This window comes from Sinocyclocheilus grahami, unplaced genomic scaffold (assembly GCF_001515645.1).
Source record: "Sinocyclocheilus grahami isolate Dianchi unplaced genomic scaffold, SAMN03320097.WGS_v1.1 scaffold16894.1, whole genome shotgun sequence".
Lineage (NCBI taxonomy): Eukaryota > Metazoa > Chordata > Actinopteri > Cypriniformes > Cyprinidae > Sinocyclocheilus > Sinocyclocheilus grahami.
This window is the reverse complement of record NW_015516333.1, coordinates 1,788-2,789: the sequence shown is the minus strand read 5'-3', so window position 1 is coordinate 2,789 and position 1,002 is coordinate 1,788. Positions and strand designations below refer to the sequence as shown.

Genomic DNA, 1,002 nt, shown 5'->3' with positions numbered 1-1,002 from the left:
GGGGGGGTTACCGTTTGTAAAATATAAATGGAATCAAAAGGAGGTGTTTTCCCAATCATATCGATGTGACTGGCCCACTGGATTGTACTCCGTAAGTTCATTACATTCATATTTCACAGGAATACTGAAAGCTAATGTGTGATTTAATTGAGAGAAGTTTTGTTGCTTGCCGAATTGGCAGGTGCATCTGCTTTACTAACTTCATCCAGATGCCTCGTGTTAAGCCCGACTGTATCATTACTGTAACGTTAGCGGTTTAGCCTGCATCGAGTCCGCCGCTGCTCAGCCCAGACATGATGATTTTTGCAGTCCGTGTTTCACCTGAATCTGATGATTACAAACCTACTGCACTGACTGGTTAAAGTTGCGGAATGCAGCCATGTGATGTTTTGGTTTCACTCGGGATTCATTCTAATATGCAGCATTTCTGTTTGTTTACAGGAACCCGCGTTTATGGACATGAGGTGAGTTCAAATCTCGCGTGCCTCGTGCGAGCAAATGTCTCCCGCTGAGGTGATGAATTGCATGATAATCCGTGTTTCTGATAGCCAGTGATTATTAGCATGCTCCGATTAAAGTGTTAAGCGGTGAAAACTAACCCCAGTTATGTCTAAACCTTCTAAACGTTCGGGTTTTTTTGTAATATGCGATGTTCGTTTACTTTTTACAGGCACCCGCATTTATGGATATGAGGTGAGTGCAAATCTTGTCTCGTGCAAGCTAGTGTCTTTTGCTGAAGTGATGAGTTGCATGTAAGTCCGTGTTTCTGATAGCCAGTGATTATTAACATGCTCTGATTTAAAAACCTGCTCCGAGGTGAAAACTAACCCCAGTTTAGTATGTTTGTTCTAATCACTTCACTAATATTCTGCAGGTACCTTATCGACTGAAAGCAGTGAAGGGTTGAGTAAGGTAGGCTGTTTTTTTTTCTGATACAAATTTCAGACTGTGAAAGCACCACTTATTTAATGTGTTTTGTTAATCACATTTTTCCTTTTATTT

At 41.0% G+C, this 1,002-nt stretch overlaps 1 long non-coding RNA gene across 1 annotated transcript; it reads left to right on the top strand.

The window, feature by feature from the left end:
- The first annotated feature begins 6 nt into the window (after nucleotides 1–6).
- Nucleotides 7–996, top strand: LOC107579375 (uncharacterized). Its single transcript, XR_001608469.1, has 4 exons — nucleotides 7–91; nucleotides 442–464; nucleotides 671–693; nucleotides 875–996. It is a non-coding gene; the product is annotated as an uncharacterized lncRNA (long non-coding RNA).
- Nucleotides 997–1,002: the final 6 nt, after the last annotated feature.